At 41.9% G+C, this 12013-nt stretch overlaps 1 protein-coding gene across 1 annotated transcript in view; it reads right to left on the bottom strand.

Annotated features, from left to right (window-relative positions):
* The window catches only part of LOC145404953 (uncharacterized), a 608364-nt gene that overhangs the window by 216900 nt on the left and 379451 nt on the right, over window positions 1–12013 (bottom strand). The gene's annotated exons all lie outside the window — the stretch shown is intronic.

A 12013-nucleotide genomic window follows, 5' to 3' on the forward strand; every position in this document is an offset into this window, starting at 1 on the left:
CCCCGCCCGAGTAGTAAAATGGGTTGATAAAGGCTGTGTTAATCCCCCCCCCCCTCCGTTGAAAAACTGTCCGGTATTAGCAAAAATATAGGGCCAAAGACATCATCGTAGTGAAGGTAATATCATACGGAACATAAAAGCCTCAGTTAATTACACTTCTTTCTTGTTTTCCTTCGAAGCAAGTAATTGTCTACCTAATATGAGGGTGCAGAATACTAGGCACACATTAACTCATACTAATCTTAAAAAACGTAGGTGTAATTTGTCTAATAACGAATCAACGCAGAAAAAAAATAATACACAGCCACACTCATGGCCGGCACCTTTTTTATTTATTTATTTATTTTTTTCCGTGGAAGCAAGACCAAAGGCTACGATAACAGACGTCACAGGGGAAGGGGTTAATGGAGAGCTTCAGATCATTTCAGTACAGGCGTCACGGTTGAGATTCGGCGTAACTTTTATTCCGGTTTTGAGAGAAAGAGCAAATGTTTTGCTATTTTGACTTGATATACATACAGTTACTTTTCACATCCAGTTATACTGGAAAAAAAATCCTTCTCTCTCTCTCTCTCTCTCTCTCTCTCTCTCTCTCTCTCTCTCACACACACACACACACACACACACACACACACACACACACACAAAGATAAGAATTCAGAGAGTGCAACATCCTCGCCCACCAGCTGGTTTATGGATCCAAAAATATTTGATTCTTGTCAGAGAATTCTAAAAAATTAATCACGTTCTCTTGCCAGACGCTTAACCCTCCCACCAACTTTAGTTCAAACCAGAGTAAAACTGCTTGAACTGGCATGAATTTTGACCTTGCCCTGTGACCTTGATCTTTGTTCTCAAAACCTAATCCCGTCCTTCTTGTCTGACCCTTAGTCATTCCTCCAAATTTGGTTGAAATCTTATAAAAATAGAACTGACCTATCCATGTGACCTAGGAATCTGACCTTTCCAAACGACCTTCATCTTTGACTGATTGTTCTCATAATCGAGTCCAATTTTTCTTGCCTTATCCCCAAAGCTTCCACAAAGTTCATCACATGTCGGAAAAACACACACACACACACACACACACACACACACACACACACACACACACACACACACACACACTTTAAGTTAATCCTGGCCTGTGACCGTGACCTTAGACCTAATGCTTTAAAAAAAATAGTAGTCTTGCTGCCTGTTGGACCCTCAACTCTTTCACAAAGTTTAGATAAAATTGGATTAAAACTGCCCGAGTTATTTAATCAGCGCACACACACACACACACACACACACACACACACACACACACACACACACACACACACACACACACACACACACGGGTCACATCGATCTTACTCTATGACCTTGACCTGTGACTAATTGTTACCCAAACTGAATCATGTCATACTTGTTTTACCTTTAGCCATATAACCAAGTTTGGCAAGAAAATAAAATAAAATCTGATTAAGCCGATTAGCTGTCTAATTCTGTCTTTGCCCTGTGACCTTGACCTTTGACCTACTGTCTCGAAAACATTAGGCTGACCGTTATCTTTCCTCCAAGTTTTGCTTAAATGGAATAAAAATTGTCTGGAATTCTGTTATCGCTGATAGATAGATAGATCAATACAGGGAGAGAGAGAGAGAGAGAAAGACTCATGTATAAATACATACATACATACATAGAGAGAGAGAGAGAGAGAGAGAGAGAGAGAGAGAGAGAGAGAGAGAGAGAGAGAGAGAGAGAGAGAGAGAGAGACCGATCAAAACAAACACCTGCTTTCGCCTTGGGAGCGAAGGTATAAAAGCTCTTGCCTGGGATGAAAGATGGCAAGGTTAGCTTCGAAGGATGCTAAGATGAGATCTGAGGATAGTAAGGTTATGTTGGTTATTTTTAGTCTGGTATCTCCACTCTCTTTCGCTTCAGCAAGAAGCTTAGGTTAGGTCTGACAGACGCCAAAGTTAGGCGCCAACGATGCCCACGGCAGGTCTCTCAGGTAAAAATCGCAGTCTGTCGATTCGCGATGTTATTATCGATCGTCTTTTGCAAAGCAAGGCGATACAGTTTTTGTCGGTGTGTGTGTGTGTGTGTGTGTGTGTGTGTGTGTGTGTGTGTGTGTGTGTGTGTGTGTGTGTGTGTGTGTGTGTGTGTGTAATTCATCGGGTCGGTCAGGATCACTTGATGGTCGTGATGGTCAGCTTTTACCATCCCGGAAGGGAGCTGAGAGCTCATATAGTCCGATCTAAGGGCAAGGCTGTGACCTTCACACACGCACACACCCGTCCCCTTGCTCGAGGGGGACAGTAACCACCCACTTCGTCAGTGAAACTTTTCGCAACCTGAGCGAGGCGCGAACTCCCGTCCACCATTTGGCAAGCGAGAACGTTACCACTGCACCAGCGAGCGGTGTGTGTGTGTGTGTGTGTGTGTGTGTGTGTGTGTGTGTGTGTGTGTGTGTGTGTGTGTGTGTGTGTGTGTGTGTGTGTGTGTGTGTGTGTGTGTGTGTGTGTGTGTGTGTCACCCGCCTTTATCAAGGCAAGGCGATATAGTTTACGTCGGTATGTGTCTGTGTGCGTATGTATCTGTTGCCAAAATATCTCGAAAAGTTGTTGACGAATTTTCAGCAAACTTTAAGGGAACAGCAGTTATGTGGATGTGCAGAAGCCTATTTCTTTTAGTGAGGATTTTATGAAGGATGACCGAATGCCAGCCACCATATGCTTTTAAATATGGATTGGCTTTTTGTGAAAAGCGGTGACTGAATACTGTGGAGTTTTGTGAGTTTCCTTCAAATTTGGTTTGTAGGTTCCTTGTACCTTAGCCAACAACATATTTTGGCAGGCGATTAGCATTCGGCCCCCGATTACTTTTGTTTCATTTGTAACAGATAACGTTGTCATGTGCCAACAGGCCTCCTGTTATTTGTACTTAGTATGTACACCTATATAACCATATGTACTCTCCCTCACCTTCACCTTTGACTCTTACCCCTCGCTTCTCTCTCTCTCTCTCTCTCTCTCTCTCTCTCTCTCTCTCCCAAGTCGCACAAGTGGCAGCAGAGTGGAGTGTTAACCCCGAGGTTCCCGTATCGATCCAGGCTGAATTGTTTGTCTCTCGATAATTCTTTTCCCTTTTTTTTTCTTTAATATAGATTGGCTTTTGTGAAACACGTTGACTGAATTCCTTAGAGTTTTGCGAATTATCTTCAAATCTGGATTGTACGTAACTTGTACCCTAGCCAACAACACATTTTGGCGGACGGTTAGCATTCGGCCCCAGAATGTTTTTACTTCAGTTTTTTTTAGAAATGTGGATGAAGGTCAGACTTGAACATAGCGCACCAAAATACACAAGAAAAATATATCTTTAGTATACTTTTCCCTTAAGAGGAAAAAGAGTTCCAGATTAAAGCGAAAATTTACCAGATCTCTCCTAAGCTGAATGTGGTGGCCTTGCCACAGCGAATAATATGATGCAAGGGACCTCACAGTATTGAAGAAGGAATGGGAAGAGTATCTAACTTTTTCTGTACGAGGTGCCTCTTCTAAGCTGAATTTCTTCGTCTGGCAGTGAAAAGAATAATAAACGTCTTCATCCTACTCAACGGGTTAATGGGGCTTGCTCCTAACGCTTTCCTTCCAGGGGCCTCTTGCACATTGTGTAACTCCGTGAATCAGGCGACATTTTCTGTTAGTTTATTCTTCCTTCTTCCAAATGATTTTATTCACCTTGTGGGAGACCCTTTGAAAATGATGTAATGAAGGCAATATCTCACCCTTGCAGTTGACAAGATCTCCCCTAAACTGAGACAAAAAAATGTGGAGGCAGCAAGAGTTAATAAAGAATATACTTTGGATTAAAGGGGATATAAATGTATGGCAGCTGCGAGGACAAGATACAGGAGGTGATGGAATAAGATGAAGAGCCATTACTGTGGACGAGGTGTTTGCGCAACAATAGTGTGGACAGTCTTGGCCTAACATAGGGATCTTATTAGCAAAGTGGAGGCTTTGGCACAATATAGAAGGGACTTACGAGGGGCCGCACTGTCACACACACACACACACACACACACACACACACACACACACACACACACACACACACACACACACACACACACACACACACACACACACACACACACAATAGTGAAAGGGCATATAATAATTACAAACAGGCAAGAAATGATTATACAAGAATAAGGAAGGAAGCCCAAAAACAGTTTGAGGAGGATAGCATAAATAAAAGTAGTGATCAACAAAAGCTATTTTACAGCTACATCAGAAGCAAAACCAAAGTAAAAGATAAAATACAATCCATTACGGACGAGGGAATCACCTATACACAAGAGAAGGATATTTGTGAAGCACTAAACAAGAATTTCCAATCAGTTTTTACATAGGAAAAATTTTTTGACAGGGATTATGTGGAACATGCATGCCCACACATACTACCAGATATACAAACATCAGAATAATAAATACAGGAGGAGCTAAGTAAATTAGACAAAGGAAAAGCAAATGGTCCTGATGAAATTTCATGTTGGGTGCTATGTGAATGTGCAAAGGAGTTAAGTAAACCATTATTTTTAATTTTCAAGAAATCCTTGAGTCAAGGTAAACTACCTGATATCTGGAAGAAAGCAAACATTGTTCCCTTATTCAAGAAAGGAAATAGACAAAATCCACTTAACTACCGACCAGTATCACTGACCAGTGTTGTAAGTAAGGTATTAGAAAAGCTTATAAGAAAAGCTTGGGTAAATCATCTAGAAGAACACAATATGATAACAGAAAGACAGTTTGGTTTCAGAAAAGGAAAATCATGTGTTACTAATCTGTTGAGCTACTATGACAGAGTAACAAACACAATACAGGAAAGGGAAGGATGGGTGGACAGTATCTATTTAGATTTCAAGAAAGCATTTGACACAGTACCACACCAAAGACTTTTATGGAAACTATACCATCAAGGAGGAATTCGAGGCAAACTGTATTGTTGGATGCAAGATTTTCTCATGAAAAGAAAAATGAGAACAGTACTAAGGGGAAATTACTCATCATGGAAAGAAGTGACTAGTGGAGTACCACAGGGCTCAGTGCTGGCACCAATCATGTTTTTAGTGTATATAAATGATATAGACAGTAACACTGGAAATGAAACCTATCTAAATATGTTTGCAGATGATGCAAAAATACAAAGGAGAATTACTAACACAGACTCTTGTAAAGAGCTACAAGAAGAATTAAATAAACTTCATGAATGGAGTAATACATGGCAAATGGAATTCAATGTGGACAAGTGTCATGTAATCAAGTTTGGTAAAAGTGGAAAAAGACCTGATTGGGATTATATGTTAGGAAATAAAACCCTACACACATCAGAAAGAGAGAAGGACCTAGGTGTGATTGTCAATAACAGACTATCTCCGGCTGACCACATCAGTGAGAAGGTACGGAACATGTATACACTGCTTGCCAATATGAGAATAACATTTACATACATAAATGAAGACATGCTAAGAAAGATAATAACATCATTCATCAGACCAACCCTGGAGTATGCATCAGTAGTCTGGAGTCCTCATCTCAAAAAACACATAGACAAGATTGAAAAAGTTCAAAGGGCCGCTACAAGATGGGTACCAAGCTTAAGGGATCTAAGCTATGAAGAAAGACTAAATAAACTGAATCTACCAACACTACAGGAGAGAAGGAAAAGAGGTGACATGATTATGCTATATAAATGCACATCAGGGAAGGAGAAAATAGACATAAATTATTACTTAACATATGGGGAAGCATCAGCAAGAGGACACTGCAAAAAATTGCATAAAAAGAGAGGTGATAAAGACGTAAGGAAATTTAGTTTCCCAAATCGAGCAATTGATGACTGGAATGCACTACCGAATGAAATAGTGTGTGCCAAAACAATTCACAAATTTAAGGGTATGTACGATAAATATGGTTTAAGACACGGGATAGTACGAGCTTGACTCATTCCTGTAAAGATACAATTAGGTAAGAACAATTAGGTAAGAACACACACACACACACACACACACACACACACACACACACACACACACACACACACACACACACACACACACACTTCTTCATGTATTATATACGATTGGACAACTCCGAAACTGTCTCTTCCTCAGTCTATATTTCCCTCTGACCATGATCTATAGCCATTAAATCCTACGCATATAATCATCTGAAAAGGATCATGATTTTCTCCTTTCACTACCCTCAGTGTTTTGGGACATTGATTTTTATATAATCACACACACACACTCGCGTGCGCGCATGTACGTACACACCTACAAACACACACACACACATACATAGAGAAGTATACGCACGTTTAAGCTCATACACACATACAATCACGCAACACAATCACAGTAATATCCAAAAAGAAAACACCCACAGCAGCCATAACAACAACAAAAACATCATCTACATAAACAACTAAGAATAACTTCACCACCACCACCACCACCACCACCACCACCAACAACAACAACAACAACAACAACAACAACAACAACAACAATATTCATCCTCGACCTCAGCTGCAGACCAGAACAGTAACTTTAATTAGGAGAAATGTCTTAACACGAGAGGTAATTAACCCTGATACGGTAGTGATAGTAATGGAAACAAAGCCATCCACAAACGCTGCTTGATAGTATTACAGCCAAACCACCACACTAACACTGCTGCACACACACACAAACACACACACACAAACTTAAGCACTAACATAGGCACATATTTTATATATACTTAGACTTACACATATTGTATATATACTTAGACGTACTGCACACATAGTCTACACACTCCATGCCATACACAGTCACATACAGACATGCATACACCAGGTACTCAGCACTGTGTATGGTTAGGGAAAGAAGCTCCACTGATGGCGAGAGGTCCTTTACTGTGAGATTTAAAGTCTGCGTTATTTTTAGTAATGAAAGTCTAATAATATACCTGTATCTCGTTTGTGCTAACCCGACGAAGATACCTAATGTATTTCAGTTCTGTTGATCGCCAAGTGCAGGCAGACGGGAGGGTGGTTCTGTACAGTTACCAGGGAGACTGATTCCTACCTTATAATTAAGGTTAATCGAATTTCATGCAACACCGACTAAGTATTCAAGTCGGGGAAGTTGCCAAGTTACGTCTGGCAAAAAGCAAACGGTCTCTAGCTCTCTCTGTTCAGGTGAGATGTGTTGTCTGTAAGATGCACTTTTATGTGATACAAAATCCTGATAAATTGGTATGATATTTTAGCTGACGTCTGACGCTTGTATTCATCACAGAGAAACCCTGTGCAGTCTGATTAATATAATTAACGACAGGCATGGAACACAGCAAACACGTGGGTTGTATCATCACACAGGAATAGGAGAACAGCTACATCACCATCATCATCATCATCATCATCATCATCACCATCATCATCATCATCATCATCATCATCACCATCCCACAGCCATCCTCATTTTCATCATTATCATCGTTACAGTCCTCTTCCTCCTCATTATCATCATCGTCACCATCACAAGCATCCTCGTTTTCATCATCTTCATTGTCACAGTCCTCCTCCTCCTCATTATCATCAACATCATCATCATCATCATCATCATCGTCACAGTTATCCTAATCCTCATCCTCATCACTGTCCTTCTTTTCGTGCTCTTCTTCTTCCTCCTCCTCATCATCATGCTATCCTCCTCCTCATTAACACATGGCGTGGGTAATACAGGAATGGTGCACCTGACATTGATCCCGCGTATTTATTTTGCTCGCTTGCTCTGCTAAACGACAACCACTGATAAAACAAGTACGGGAGAGACAGACACATTCAGGACACAGTATGATGATGTTGAAGAGGAAGAAATATGTGGCAAGGATGAAGAGGAAGCAACATGTGGTGAGTATGAAGGAAATGTGTTGAAGGGGATAAAAGAAAGAATGAGAAACCTGAAAATAATAAATGGTAAACGTAAGAAAGATGAATGATGCAGGATAATGACATATTCCTCGTCCCCCGCCCTCTCACTCTTCTCTCATTGCTTTCATTCTTCTGTTTTTCCACCCCTCAGTCTTCTTATTACACTTTCTCCCTCCTTCCTCCCCCCCCCCTCTCTCTCTCTCTCTCTCTCTCTCTCTCTCTCTCTCTCTCTCTCTCTCTCTCTCTCTCTCTCTCTCTCTCTCTCATTACACAGGATCAGTATTTAGCCAGAGATAACTTTTTAAATACAGCTCAATTTTCTTAATGAGGAGGGAGGGTACGAGGAGGGAAGGCGAGGGAGGGATGGAGGGAAAGGGGAGGAGAGGGAAGGCTTAAGGAAATAGGAAAGGAGGGGAAGGGAAAGGAGGAAAGGGAGGAAGGGTGGAAGAGAAGGGAGATAGAGGGAAAGAGAAGAGGTTAGAAGTGGGAGTGTGAAAAAGGGAGGGGAGAGCGAGAAACGGAGGAGCCAGGGAGCAGGGGAAGGGGAGGGAGAGGAGGGGAGGGTGTAAAAGGCTATTGACAGAGGGATCGAGGGAGGGAAGGAGAGAGGGGAGGGGAGGGAAGAGAAGGTAGGGGGGAGAAAGGAGGGGAGATGTAGGTGAAGAAAGGAGAGATTAACTGTGGGTGTGAAGGAAGGCATCAGGGAGGGTTAAGGTGGAACTGAAAGGGAGAGAATGGGAGGATCGAAGGAGGGATGGGGAGAAGGATGGGAGTTGCAGAGCACACTCAGCGTGGGAATGGGGTGAGTGAGGGAATATTGGGTGTAAGGAAGGGAGGGAGGGGGTGTGATGGAGGGACGGGATATGACACAGTAGGGGTCAGGTAGGGCAGTGGTGAGAGAAGGGAACAGGGTAGGACTTGTAAGAGGGTGAGTGGGTGGAAAAGTAGAAGATTAAAAGAAAGATGGTATACGGTATTATATATATATATATATAAGAGCCGCGTTGTTTGTTTGTTTTTTGCTTGTTTGTCCTTCAATCACGCCCAAACCAAGGGCCAGAGACCCCCAGACTCATATATATTCTAAATCAGGGTGACCCAAGGATGGTTTTCGGGAGGTCAAAATTCAGATCTGGGTCATTTGAAGTCACCGGTACAGTGTTTGCGTTTTCGGCCAGGGCAACGCCAGATATCCCTGTAGCCCAGTTTTTGGAATGGAGCCTCAAATGACCTCCAGTTCGGATGTAGGCTATGTGATGTTGACCTCAGAGGTCATTTGAGGTCACTGGTCGGAGGCCATTATTTTGAGGTCACCGGTAATAGTATACAAGTGCACACAAATACTGTGCGTTAGTCTGCGAAAGCTGAAATAGAAGGTTCCTGGACCTCTTATAATCCCTCTTCAAAAGCATAAGAGGTACATGGTCTTTCTGTAGTACAAAAGAAAGACTGAACTAGAACAAATAGGATTAGAGTGTTTGCCTTTTTGGCCCGGCATCACTGCGTACCCCTGCTAGTATATATATATATATATATATATATATATATATATATATATATATATATATATATATATATATATGTATATATATATATATATATATATATATATATATATATATATATATATATATATATATATATATATATATAAAGAGAGAGAGGGGGGGAGGGGAGATAAGCAGTTTAAAAGGTTGAATGCTGTGAATTACGGGAAAAAAAACTGAAAATATGAATGAAGGGGTGAAAAAGCTGTAACAATGATAAAAAGGATAAACAAGAATCGGTGCCGAGGCACAGCAAACACGTCCGAGTAGTCATTTTAGTGCTGACGTATAAACACAACAGGATAAATAGTCAAAGATGTCACATATCAAATTTGAAGTAAATCGGGTGAAAATTGACAATTTTATGCCCATTTGAAATTTTAGACCCTACCCATCTGACACTGACCCCCTTACCGCTAACTGGGGGGCAACCCCCCCTGATGTAATGAGGCATGTTATAGGGTGCATGTTTGAAAGATGCACCTTCAAGTTTTGATTTCATGTTGATATGACGAACTGGAAAGGAGTTATGGCGAAAAAACGATTTTTAAAAATACATTTTGGGGGGCGTAGAGCCTGGGTCTTGGTCCAATCTGGCCCAAAATCTAATCAGGTGATCAGAAGGTCATGGCCCATCATCCCTGTAATATTACTCAAAATCGCACAAGTAGTTTTCGCGTAAAGTTGTCAACAGACAGACAGACAGACACACAGACAGAGGAGTAGACTGTAACACCAGTCGAGCAGGGCAGTACTCCCGAGGTGGATGGAAAGCTGATGACAGGGAGAACCGGAGCTCCAGTTTCATCAGCCCTCAGGACTAGTTCCTGACCATCCCCCTTTGCTGAACTTTTTCAGTGTCTCAGTAACACAGACAGTAGGCCAGCATGCTCTCCAATACAAGTTTCTCTAACTATCTACACCAAACTACAGTATATGCACAGTACACACTTCATTTCCATTTCCAAAATTCAAAAAAAAAAAAAAAAAAAAAATCATGGCTACTCAACATCAGCCTCGGAGTCCCCAGGGGGGGTGGGGGGACCATAAATGCCCCCACCATCCGCCCCTCTCCCGGTGACGATTTGAGCAGCCTGGAACCACTGTCTGACTTACTTCTTCATTTCTGCAACATTCGCGGCCTTTCCTCTAACTTTCACTCTGTTGAGCACCACCTCTCCTCCTTTGAACCTCACCTTCTCTTTCTAACTGAGACTCAGCATTCTGAGGTAACTGACAGACCCTTTTGTGTATCCTCCTACTTACTCTATACTCATTTCAACGGCTTATCTTGCTCTCGTGTTCCTTAACTTGATTCTTCTGAATTCTCTACACTCTGGCTTCGGCTTTCCTGTCATTCTCTGACTAAATATATCTGTGCTGTTTACTTATCCCCTAATTCTACTGACTATCAAAAATTCTTCAACTATCTTACTTCTACGATGGAACACATTCTATCCATTTCTCCTTTTTCTGAAATCTCCATTTTAGGAGATTTCAATGTTCACCACCACCTTTGACTCTCCTCTCCTTTCACTGATCCACCTGGTGAACAAGCCTACGTCTTTTCTATCCTTAATGACCTAGAGCAGCTTGTACAGCACCCTACCCGTATCCCTGACCGCCTTCGAGAGAGCTCCAACTTACTTGACCTCTTCATTACAACTAATCCTTCTGCTTACACTGTTAATCTTTTCTCTCCGTTGGGCTCCACCGATCACAACCATATCACCTTAACCTGTCCTATCGCTCCGGTACGGCCTGTGGACCCTCCAAAGAAACATCGTCTGTGGCACTCTGGAACTGCGGATTGGGAGGCCCTCAGGCAGTACTTCTTTGATTTTCCCTGGAATGATTATTGCTTCCATGGCCGTGAGCCATCTGAGTGTGCCTTGAGCATTACGGAGGTTATTCTCTCGGGCATGGAAGCTACATTCCTTTCTCATATGCTTTGCCTATCGCAAGAAAGCCTTGGTTTAATCACGCTTGTTCTAATGTTGTCCACAACAAGGAGAGGGCCTATAAAAGATATCAGAGCCAACCCACCCCGGAATCACATTATCTTTACGTTTCTGCCCGAGATCATGCTAAATCTGTTCTTCGCTCTGGTAAAAATAATTTCATCTGTACTATAGGCTTTCTATTTTATGAAGGCAGTTTGGGTGGTGCCTCCTAAGACCTCACACCAATATCTCAGTTGCCACATCACCACCGCTATGGACGTGTAATTACTCCTGCTTACCTCTCTCTCCCTCTCTCTCTTTCCTATTTTAAGTTAGTAACTACTTATGAATGAATTTTAATTAGTCGCCATAGATGTAATTAAAAAAAAAAGCTGTAGTGTAGAATAAATCCCATAAGACTTGTCAGCGTTGCTTTTGCGACGTTGTCACGTGCAGTAACACAAGGGGTGTGCGGATCATACTCGGTCAGTCTCCCGCCGTGGAACCTTGCCCAACAAAAGTCAAAACACGAGAGAAAAA

The sequence above is a fragment of the Coenobita brevimanus genome, chromosome 65 (assembly GCF_032717465.1).
Source record: "Coenobita brevimanus isolate Jiangsu-jjx chromosome 65, ASM3271746v2, whole genome shotgun sequence".
Classification (NCBI taxonomy): domain Eukaryota; kingdom Metazoa; phylum Arthropoda; class Malacostraca; order Decapoda; family Coenobitidae; genus Coenobita; species Coenobita brevimanus.